Source organism: Lepisosteus oculatus, chromosome 1, assembly GCF_040954835.1.
Source record: "Lepisosteus oculatus isolate fLepOcu1 chromosome 1, fLepOcu1.hap2, whole genome shotgun sequence".
Lineage (NCBI taxonomy): Eukaryota > Metazoa > Chordata > Actinopteri > Semionotiformes > Lepisosteidae > Lepisosteus > Lepisosteus oculatus.
The window spans coordinates 39,374,109-39,386,227 of record NC_090696.1 but is presented as its reverse complement, the minus strand read 5'-3'; positions in this window follow the sequence as shown (position 1 = coordinate 39,386,227).

Below are 12,119 nucleotides of genomic sequence, written 5' to 3'. Positions count from 1 at the left end.
AACAAGAATACAGCACATTGTAGTACAAAGAGAAAAATATATTCTCGATGTGTATGTGTGTTTTATGAATTTGTGTGCCGGCATGTATGTGTGTAACTGTGAGTTGTGGTATACTAAATGATGGTGTGAGTGTGTTTAGCCAGCGGGACTGGCTAGAGACGTAACTAAAGAGACTTGACGAAAATCAACTTAAGGAGACTGGAAAATATAAGAGCGTCTGAAACGTATAAGTACAGTACAGGTGGACGTACAAGTAGTTAGATAAACAGTTTTTGTATTTTTATACAATTAGTTGCAATAGTGGAAACAATTTGGATTTATTCGAATGTCTCGAAACCAGACATGCTGAAATGCTGTAGGTTTAGAATCGAGACTGGGGAGAATAAAGTCTTGTGAGAAGATCTGTTTACCTAACGATTAGATCCTGTAAATCCCTTGTAGCCTCCCCAAGTCTGTCCCAGTCCAGTGGATAAAAGTGTACTGTTAATGGAGTGTTGGTTTCTCTGTTAGGGGATACTGGAGCACTACTGTCATGCTTGTTTCACTCCTCTGTTCAACAGTGTGCTATAGAGTAATGTATATGGGAAGATGGCAGGAGGCCACAGGAGTATTGGGGCAACAAGTTTTACTTGCCGAGTACCAGATTTTAACATTCACGTGCACTTATCACGCGAATGTGGGTGGTTTTATCCCAGATCTATTGGATTGGAATATTATGCATTACAAGGAATGACTATCCAGAACAGGGTATCACGTGGCTTCAACTGACTGTTATCACTCAGTATGTAGATGGTATTCTGAGTGCTTCCCCTGACGAGGAAACCCACAAGTCTGAGTTGCTTCAGCTTTAGAGTGTCTAATAGAAGCAGTTATGATAAGGCCCTTTGTGTCTAGCATTGTGAAATTTTAACAGGGCCTGGGTGCAATGTTTTTACAGGGTGAGCACAACTCTTAACAGATCTGCTTAATGGGGGGGTGCAGTACAAGGACAAGATTGCCTTGGTTCCAGCAGCAAAAGCCGCCTGTAATAATTTGAAACAAGCTCTCTTACAGGTGCTGAGACTGGGGTTTCCTCAGATGGATCAACCATTCCTTTCTATGTAAGTGTGGAAAAAGGGTTCTGGGCAGCTGTGCTGACACAGGAGCATGGAGGTAGGCACTATTATAGCATTAGATGCTGTAGCCAAAAGGTGGGGGACCGTGAAAATTTAAGAAAATGTAATGCTGTTTACTGATGGGGCCTCTCTGATGCATGAGGGAGAACAGAGAACAGGCTGAGCTTTTACAACAGAATTCAAGGTGCTAACAATCGGAAAAATGCCCCTCCACTGCCTCAGTGCAGCAAGCCAGTTAAGAGCACTGATGGGAGATTGTAAAAAGAAATATGTTAAAGGGTTACTGTATATGTATATAATGTATGTATTTGTTGCATGTAGGCCACAATTCTGGATGGCTATGGAGAAATAGGATTCTCTCACAACGGCAGGGACTCCAGTTAAGAATACTGGGCTTGTCTCTGAACTGAATCGTAGTTTTTTTTGTTGGTGAGGGACTAGGAAGCGTGATAAGGGTAAGGAACTAGAGTTGTGCCAAAGAAAAGAAAATAACAAACAAAATGGAGCTGGCTAGGACAGTGAGGGAAAGCTAATCTGACTACAAAAGAAAACCCGAAACACACGGTCTTCGGCGTCTTCAACACCCTAGCTAACCTGCACTGACTACCCAAAACCATACAAGACAAACGGCACTCACCCGTACTAAACTAGTGTACTAATACAAAATCAACTAAGTGTGTAAGTATACCCAACAACCTAAACTAACCTTATACAAAAGTTTACACAAAAACACAAGTGAACCAGGAAGACATAAGAAGACAATTAAGAGAAAACAAGAGTAATAAATAGGAGCAGGATGCAAAAAGAATACAAAAGTTGAACATGTAACACTGGGGCAAGGTAATGACAAAACAAGGATGAACACACTAACAAACGAAAGTACAAAGAAACTAACGTAAATCCAGCGAAGTCAAACAAAAGGCCACTTCTTTCTGAAAGCCTCCATGTTATATGCTGAATAAGATGTGTTCTGATTGGCTGAGGCTAATTAATGATGACCTCATACTGAAACAGTGGAGTGATGGTGGGCCAATGGGGAAGGGAGAACAATCAAGGGTCAGCAGTGTAGAACATAGAAAAAAACACACACAGAACACACACTGGGACGTAACACCTACTCTTGCCTGAAATGTATGCTCAATTCACTAGTATTTTTGCAGTATTTTTGAAGGTGGTGGAAAATGTGCCTAAAGAAGACACTTCCAACATTTCCAACAGTAATTTTCAATGGAATTGGTTTAGACTAAATTTTTTTTGGTTTGAGGAACATTTTCAAATCTGATTACTGGAGGGCTTCAGAGACAGAATGAAGGATTGGTCTGCTGAAACCCCAGCTAGAGTTATGGTTAGGATTCCAACACTACTTAGACATATTTTACGCTCACTTCTGAATTTGGGGTTCCAAGGGAACTTTAGGATGAGTGATGAAATGCTCATATCTGCAACTTTGTTTTCAGGGACCTTTGGCTGCTTAATTGTATAATGAAACATTTAGTAAATGTATTCCGACACTGAGAGAGATCAAAAGTTGTAAGAAAACCTTTTCAACTGTCGAATGATTTTTTTACATTTTTTACACTCACTTCTGGATTTGGGGTTCCAAGGGAACTACAGGACAAGTGATAATTTGCTCTTAACTGCAACTCTTTCTGGACATGTGAGCTTTTTCAGTTATAGTTATCTAACGGGATATTTCTATATGACCTTGGTTTAATAACAGTATGTTTACATTAATGACATTTATGTATTATTTGGTGTTTAACAACTAAATATGTGTGTACAGAGCAGATAAATCAACAAAAGATTCTTCCTTTAACCCACCAATGCATCATTTTGTATAGCAATATCCTCTCTTCAAATAAGCACAGAATATTTTGGAACATGACTGTATCCATTCAAGGATAAAACCTCCTTTGTATGCAAATTCAAGGGAAGGAATATGAATGAATTGAAGATAGAAAGATATTTTCAACCTGACACACAAATACATATTTCAACTACTTTCTCCTTCTGAAACAATCCCTTAAAACCAAAAAAAAGCAACAGATATTTATATTTTAATTGAATGGAAGTGTTATTTGCTGGTAAACCATCAAGGAAAGTTAATGCTACATTTTAGCCCTTTAGGCATGATAAAATGAAGAAAAGGATGAGTATTCTTGCTGGTAAAGACAGCACATTTGGTTTTTACTTCTTATACTTTTAATGGAAATCCTGCTGGCTTTTCCAGGCTGCAGAGTGAAGACTGACAGATGTTTCTTAGTTATGCCTGGGGGTCCTTCAGCCACTGAAGATGCAGAAAGGTAAAGAAGGAACATGTCAAAGGAAGTCAGCAGGATTGCAGATTAAAGAATCCTTTTAGGAAGAAGACCTAAGGACAAGATTCTGAGGATTCATCTTGTGCTGCATTCTTCTGTCTACCCTTATGAAAGAACACAATGGTGTGGGATGGTAACAAAGCAAAATACAGTAAGTGCATAATAAAAACTATCAAATGGATACAGGACACTTACAAAAAGAGTACTGTAAAGGATGTAGACTACCAAGAAAAAGAATCAAAATGAATTAATGGAAACAATTATATAAATAATGTTGGAAGAAAAGAGAAGCAATATCTAAAAAATGTTGCACTGATCGTCTGTGTTATATACAGTGATAAAATATTGTTATTAGGGGAGTTCTTCTGAATTGTATTTTTACTTTTAAATTAGTGGAAAGATTTGAAGAGAATACCTTCTGTTTATTTATTGTTTATTATTGTCTACTTATTATTTAGTAGAACTTACAATTACAATTAAAAAAGACATTGTTATCCAGGGAATGTATTGTTTAACCCAACCTGCTTTACACAAACACTTAGAATCCTCTTTGTATGAAGTCTCCCAAATAAATTTCATTTGGACAGAACCTCTTTACACCTTATCTTCCTTTGCAAAATAATCTTTACTCAAATATGAATTTAAACCATAAGATTATTCGCTCTGCTTCAATACTGTTATACATACTCAAACCCTTCCACTGACTAGATGATTGTAACAGGAACACCACAATATAATTAGTATTGTTTGCACATAATTATAATAGTGGATTTACAACCATGTTTAAACAGTCACACTTTAATAAATCCACTAAACACATCCTTTGCTAGTAATCCTTTAAATTTATACTATAGGAAACAAAAATCTGTGATTGCTGTAAACTACCTTTCTGCTCTATATAATGGGGAATAATAAGCATACACAGTCATGGATGTGCTCAGCTCCATTTAATAACAAACAGCCGTTTGCCTGAAAGTTAAAGAAAATACACTTCTGCCTAAAATGTATTTTCGTCTAATAATGTATATACAATTATACAAGAAAAGAAGGTAACACTGCATCATATCTCTGCACTAAAAAGCAAGCCTGCAGACTTCACCCTGATGAATGGTTCATCAGTTGCAGTATCTGAAAATGGAATTCATGACTCGTAGTTTATTCAAAGTTGTAAATTTATTCCAGATGTTTAACTTTAGATCTTAATTCTGGTTAATAATTCTGACCTCTTTTTAGAAGGTAAGACATTGAGAAGTGCAGCCTCAGCACCATACGGTCAACCATATGGTGTTTTTCCTTTGAGTTTTGCAAAGGAAGTGGGAGTTCAAAATTCCTGCTCCAGTAGATGTTTCTTTGGATGAAGTAGGTTTGTGCTTGAGATAGGAATTCAAATGTAACATTCACGTAAATGTGCTGCAGTGGTGCAGTGACATAGACCAAACCAGTACCAGTGGTACAAGTCAATCACTGATCCTGGTGTGGAGTTTAGAGAGGCATTCCCGCCCTCTAAAACTGTTATTACAATCCCTGGTCCTGGTGGAACACTGTCTCTTTTGGTTTTCATTCCAACTGAGGTCTGTATCAACTGTGCTAATTGATCCCTTTAATTGTTTGAAGATCTAAAAGCAAATGTGTCCCTAAGTAGAACATAAGCCCGTAATTAAGCCTTCAGCTGGAGCTAAAACTAGAAGATAACAGTGGTCCCCTGTGACCAGGGTTGGGAACAACCATTTAAAAGTCAAGAGTGTAACTTGTCTCAGAATACCAGAGAACCTGTTACATTAATAGCACTCTTCCTGTCTCTAATGAGCCTTGAAAACCCTTATGCATTTAACACAATATAGAACATCATTACCCAGACTTTTTTTGTTAAATTCTATGATCACTCAGAAAATATCCTTGACACTGCATGAATTTATATAAAATGTGAGTGCAAGTCTATAAATTTGTAAAAGCAGAAGACCATCCATTCATTTATCTTCTAACCACTTCATCCAGTCTAGAGTTGCAGGGGAGCCAGAGCAAATGCCAGCAGGCACAGACAAGGTACACCCTGGTCAGGACACCAATTCATTGCAGGGCACAGAGACACAAACACAGACAAGTACACATCCCCAATAGGACAATTTTCCCAGATGCCATCTAACTTACTGTATCTCTACAGTATTATAGTGTATAAAACATAGCACTCAGAGGGAAGAAGCAAGAGCATAGAAGCTCCAGACAAACAGCATCCCAGGTCTGGAATTGAACCCTGGGCTCTAGCTCTGTGAGGAAGCAATGCTCACCACTGTTCCACTGTACCACCCAAAGCAGAAGACATTTAAATTAATAAAAAATGATTGACATATTCCAATAACTGCATAACCAAAATGTTTGGATTTCATCAACATATTATTAATAGTTTTATTTAAGGGAAAATAAAGTCAAGTATGGCACACTTTTCTGCTTGCAACGTGAATAGAATGCACATCTTAAAATTCCTGCCTGCATGTAATGAACCATAACAAAAGCTGCAGGATATATAATATATATGTGAAATCAACATTTCCCTAATTAAATTGCTAGAAATCTGAATTCTGAATAGAGCTGCAAAGCCTGCAACTGAACTAAGGGGTTCTTTTTCCAAATCAAGCTAGAGTAAGTGTCTGAGATAATTACAAGTGTTGAGATCACAGTCATTTTTTTTTCCAAGATCATTGTCTGTTTTTCGCCCTTTGAAATCTGTATCAATTAAGTTCTGAAATAAATATTCTTGAGTAAAAAAAAAAAGTTTCACAAAAATAAATAAAGGCTTTGGCCAAAGGAACACAGAGCACTTCTGAAATATGATTTAATTACTGCATACAGTGTATTATATTGAATTGGCTATTATTTCTTTACCACAATACAATGCACCATGACTTGTGTCCAAATGACAAAGTTTTTGGAAAAAAAGATTCACCAGCGATATGCAGTGAACTTGAAACTTCTAACAGAGACTCAGAGACATGTAAAAGTTTGATTTTGGCCAATAAAGTATTAAATTAAATTCCCGATTAATATTTACTTATGATTATATCTGAAGAGATTTGTTAGAAACATGTTCTTGATCGATCTACTTCTATATATTCTGACTTTGGAAGTTTTTTTAATTTATGAGGAGTGAAGACAGCTCAATTACATTTTTTTAAAGTAATAAAATGCAAGAATCCCATTGAGAAATGCTGAAAAAGTTTTTCAGGATCCCACACCATTGAAATCCAAAGTACCTGTCCATGATATGAATTGTGCAGTGTGCTAAAAGACAATCTGTTCTATTAAAAATATTGAAACAAATACACCATTAAGACAATACATTTTTTCAGTTTTTTAATCAGCCTGCAAACCTCAAAACGGAATCTAACAACAGACTGATTAACCAATAAACAGAATCTCAGCTGCATTACTTTAAGTATTACGTATATAAGAAAAATATAAAATTCAGTTCAACATTAAAAAATATTTAAGCTTCCTTTGTTAAACTGCAAACATTTTTTCAAACAGATCCTAAAGTCATTTCTGATATCATCATTAAACCACAGAAAATACTCCTATGGATAATGCCAATGTTGAAAAAAGAATTTCTGAACCAACTTTTAAATTATGGCTTTAAGCATTTTTTCTGATAAGGAATGCATCTTCTCCTTCCCAATAGGGACAAATACCCAAATATCAAACAAAGATAATTACACACATAATAGAAATAAATGTGAAATACATACAAATCCTTTGCCCATGGTCAAATTTATTTTCTAATAAACACCCTTTAATCTGTACAGTATCATTAATTGTAATACTGTATGGTGTCAGGTGATAATTGTGCAATGTGATGTGCTTCTTCTGGATGAGATGTTAAACTGAGATCCTAAAGACTTGTAGTAATTAAAGTATCCTATTTCAGAATGACAGATGCACTAACCCACATACACTGACATCACATTTGTCGATCTAAATTTTATTCTAGACTTTTGTTGACCTTGAATTTTCTCAGTCCTGCACCTTATCTGTGGTATAGTGAATTTCTAGTGCAAGTCAACTACTAAAAACTGCCCCAGCAGTTGCTACACTTGAAAGGTGTCTTACCATTGTCACGGATCAAGTAATAGGTTTAATAGGTTTCCATGCTGAAAAAAAAAGAAGAAAGAAAAAAGATGAAAGAAAACACAATGTTTCGGCCATAGAGCCTTCTTCAGGTGGTCTTCACTTGTTCCTTTGCAGCCTATGCATGCTGACACAGCTACCCACCTGAACTACTACCATTGTCATGCCCAGTACACCTAGAGGGCGCTCTACTTCTCTTGTGTTCCTAGTTCCCTGTGATTATTCATGTCTTCCTGGTGTGTCTTGTTGTGTAACCTATTTACTTCCTACTTTTGCTCTGCTCCTCGCTCAGCATTGAGGTTCAGATGTTGTGAGACCCGCCTGGTCGCACCTGGTCGCACCTGGTCGCACCTGTCCATGGCCTGAGGGCATAGGTTTCTATATGGCATTTCCTGAACAGCTGAGTCCGGGCATTCCATGGTTCGTCCTTTACAACATCCCTGACAACCACTCTCTAAATTGCTTAAGGGTCCTTAAAGGATGAGAAATGCTGCAGGACTGCAAGGTAATGTTATTGTTAAAAATGATTAATAATTATTATAATTTTCTAAAAATGGGGATAGTAATATTAATGGATTATCTGAATTAAGTTACTCTGACATAACCCATTACTTATAATACAGCACATAATTACTTATAATGCAACAAAAATAATTGTACATTTTTTTTTACAAAACCCAAAGTCCAGCAGTGTATGTCTGCTGTTGCTCAGGGATGTGCATGAAGAAGAAATGGCTACTGCAGTCCAATCACCAATTATGAAATTATATGACAGGTCCACAGTAAAGCGTATCCCAACAGCACATTTCGAAATAAAATGACAGTGCACTGCTATAAATATGACACAGAGCTACAGTAATAACAAAGAAGCAGATTCAGAACAAGCTGGGATTTTGGCTTTTTCTTCCATAGGTTTCACTTCACATTTTGAATAACCTGCCAGCTGGCTGTCTTTAAGATTATTTAACACAACAGGCTTAGCTTCTAGATTCAGCATGTCTTAAAGAACGGAAGCAAGTAAGGGAATTAGCTGAGGATGAGGTAAGACTTGAATAAATTGTGCACAGTGAGAACTGATTCTCTGTATAGGATCTACTTACTGAAAGTGAATTCACAGAAACACTGAAACAGCAACCTGACACTGCGGGACAATACAAAATTATATAAAAGAATTCCTTCAGTTCTTTCTTAGAAACTCTTTCAGAGAGCCTTAAAAATCAGCGACCATTATTCTTAATTCAGAGCCATTTGTGGCTACTGCTGAATAAAGTCCTTTACATTAAAAAAGAATATCTTACAAACTTGAAAAAGGCATGCAGGCAGAAAAAAAGCTTGTGGAAAGATTTGTGAAGAATTTTTAAAATTGAAAAGGAAATAAAGAATCTAAGCGAACAACTGCCTACTTTACAGCCTTACAAGCTTAGTTTAGCATGCTGAAAGTTCAATGTCCTGTCATCCAGGAACTAATTTATCACCAGGAGATTCTAAAACTCAGGTGCCAAAAAGTATCATAAGGTGTTGAAAGTTGCCTTGTGAAGGTAAATCTGATCACATCAAGACATGTCTGAAGTTGTTAAATCAGATTTCTATTTAAAAAAAACTCATGAAAACATCCCTCACAGCCCAAATTAACCTTTTTACTGACCAGTAGTCTGGAGAAAAACCCTCCAGATAGACAGCCATCACTAGCAATGATGCATATTCACTTTATCAGTCTTCTTATTCTTATCATCATTTCTATGCATACAGTACCTGTATGTACAGTAAAGCCTTTCTTAAAAGAAAAGAAACAATAAACGTACATTTCCAATCCCCCCAAAATTAAATGTTTCAGATTATAGTACATGAGCCCAGACAATTATCATTCAACACTGAAATATTTACAAAGACAATAACTAAAAACCTTGTAACTTTTATCATATGTGGTTATTTTCATCACTGATTTTATCATTATGCATGAGTTGATTGCATATCTGAAATTCAACTGGTAGAAGATATACTGTAGCATCAGGATGGAGGATGGAGATACAGATGGGTATTGTGCCTCGGTTTTTTTTTAGTTAAGAGTTAAGAGGAGACAGAACAGGACAGGCAGAGCCTGTTGGAGAAACAGGAGCAAAGTGTTTGAGAATGGTCTGAGATCATTGCCGAGAAGCTGACAGAGGGGAGGGTAGAGAGAGAGAGAATGAGATTGTTTTCCTCAGGGAAGGCAGAATAAAGTGCCAGAACTTAGGAGCTGTAATCTCAGAGACCTGTAAAGTCTACACATTTTCTTTCTGGTGTTTATAGACATGAAAGAGTGTTTTGTCAGCAGGTAGGTGAGTTGTGCCAGTTTACCAAATGTGCTCAATCTGAATGCAAAAGGCAGTTTTGGTTTTGTTTGGTTTTATTTCTATTCTGAGGGATGTGAACTGCTGCACTTTGAAAAGTCTCAATAAAGAGTTTATTTTTTGTTTACTCGTGTTTCAGCACGTTTTTTGTGTGTGTTAGATCCTGCCTGTTAACAGTGACCCAGATATTTCACCCCCCGGGACATCAAAACAAGTGCATGCTATAACTTAATCATCCACATATACAGCATTCAGAAGTTTTAATATTTTAAGTACTTACTATAAGCAGATCACATAGACTCTTTAAAGGTTTAAACAAGCACACCATTCCTCATCTCACTTGGGAAGACCACTAAGGTCCTACTTTTGTGGGGAAAAACATGCAAATAATCAGAGCCTTTGTACCTTGTCATTCCACAGTTTGGGCAACAAATGCGTGAACCATGTAACACACAATGGAAGAATGTTGTTTTACCAATTCAAAACAATTCAGCATGTTTGATTGTGTACAAGGCCAAAGATCATGTGACGATAAATGCTGCCAACAAAGAGAGTGGTTTGAAGAAATCAGTGTTGCAGAAAGAGCATTTCTTAAATTAATAATGACAGATAGACGAAGATATGATATGACAGAAGGCTCCACAGCCAAAACTTTGTGTTTTTCTTCTTTTTTTAGCATTGAATAAACCTATATTTGTTCCTTTGCAGCCTATTCATGCTGACGCAGCTACCTACTTGAACTACATCAGCAAACTTTTGCTATGACATCCTATGTTTTCTGCTAATTTTTTTCTAGATCTACTGTATTCCTCATTCCTCTCCTCCTCCCTAGTCTAATTGCCCTTTTCTCACCAAGCCAGCATTCCGTCTCTTCACAGCGATATGTTCCAAGGCCAGGCTTTCTAATGACCTCTTATTCCTTTACAGATGTTGTCTTTACAATATAATTCGTAAAGGATTTCATCTGAAATTTAACACTTTTTCCTTTGACTCTGACACCACCACAGTATAAGCAATAGAGTTCCACCCACTTTGAACATGAGTTATAATTACTGTACCTCTCTTAGTACTAATTCTCACAACACTCCATTCTCTGCAATGCATCCTCATTTCTAAGCAGGTCATCGCTGCAATTTATGGTTTCTGTAACACATCCATGTCCAGAACAACAAAATTGAGTAGTATTTAAAATATAATTGGTGTCTATAAGAGATTGACTGCTTGTTAACAGTGTTAAAATGATGAGAAACAAATAATTTAAATAGGGTTACAGTACTCATATCAAGGGCAAACCTCCAATCCACTTAAATTTGCTTTTTTCTAAAAAGAGATAAAAATAGAATAGTTTTTATTTAATTGGCAAAAACTAATGATTTAGTATCATAGTGACCAGCACAATTATTAGAAATTTTACTGCCAGTTTTTCAGAACTGGAAATCACATCATGAAAATGGGAATGTCCTGTAACTACCTCTCACAGCATTTCCCTTTGACACCCTCATAAATATATTGAATCCTACTATGCTGTAAAATGTTCTCTCTGTATTATCACGTGGCTAAAATTGACAATTAGGAAGAAATACATAGCTTCCCCTCAGGCTAAGCTGGGCAGGAATAGGTTAATACAGGTGTCTATTTAGAAAAGGCTGACACCAGTGATAAAGTAGGCTCTTGCTCTCCAGAGTGGCACTATCAGTAGTATGGTAGAGCAAATGCTAGCAGAAGCATTTGGCCCAATCAATGACACAATCCGTGAGAAAAACACAATCTTTTGCTCTCTCAGACAGGTTTGCGCTGCTCAGGTCAAGATAATGAAAAAGCTTGCTGGCTATGTTGACACACACAAAGCAGAACTGCAACAGGCTAAAAAAGACTTTAACTACTATGACCAGATGATTGACTTTATCTTCTGAAGTTATTTTACATTAAGGATTGGATATGTAGTGAGGGTTGCAATTATATGATCAATTCATATTTATTTCTCACTCTTTACTGTATATAATAGAGTGAGATTGGAATGCTAGTGTTTGAAATCACTGTGTGTTCATCAGTGACCTGTCTTGTGGGGTTAAGGCTGGAATGGCATTCTGTTAGAGGAAGAGTAGACTGTCTTGCTATTCATTGCTTTTCCATGTAGGGCTCTCCGATGGGTGGTGAAGGGGAGGTGTGCTCTCTGGTAGGAGTGGTGTACTGTCAAGCTTTCCATTTGATGTCTGTTTTGGATCACCTAAGAGGGT